The sequence below is a fragment of the Penaeus monodon genome, chromosome 11 (assembly GCF_015228065.2).
Source record: "Penaeus monodon isolate SGIC_2016 chromosome 11, NSTDA_Pmon_1, whole genome shotgun sequence".
Classification (NCBI taxonomy): Eukaryota; Metazoa; Arthropoda; class Malacostraca; order Decapoda; family Penaeidae; genus Penaeus; species Penaeus monodon.
The window spans coordinates 18,369,490-18,369,935 of NC_051396.1; positions in this window are offsets into that span (position 1 = coordinate 18,369,490).

The window sequence follows — 446 nt, forward strand, 5'->3', positions numbered from 1 at the left end:
AATTATGTCAAAAAAGGAACCAGTTTTTTTCTCTACCTTGCCATAATATGCGGTAGTCTTCACTAGAGCACATAACATATGCCTACTGTAATACAAGTGTATTTATTATTTAACATAGATGATCCTACAAGTGCCTAGTCACCATAGAGTCAGTTATTAATCCTACCTATCTCACCTGTTTACCCTTTTCTTTGATTTTTGGAGAGTTTCTTTTGTATTATAACAAATTAATAATCATAATATCAGTATGATAAATAACAGTATCGATATCAATAGTATTAGAAAGAAAAACACATTTTCTCAAGGAATGGCGAAACCAGGAGCGGTCACTAGGGCCTACTGATAGACTCCTTTCTGGCTGAGCACATGTGGGTGACAGCTATATGTAACTAAATTCACAAAAAAACTACAGGGAGAAGTAGATAAATCCATAGTGATTGGGATAA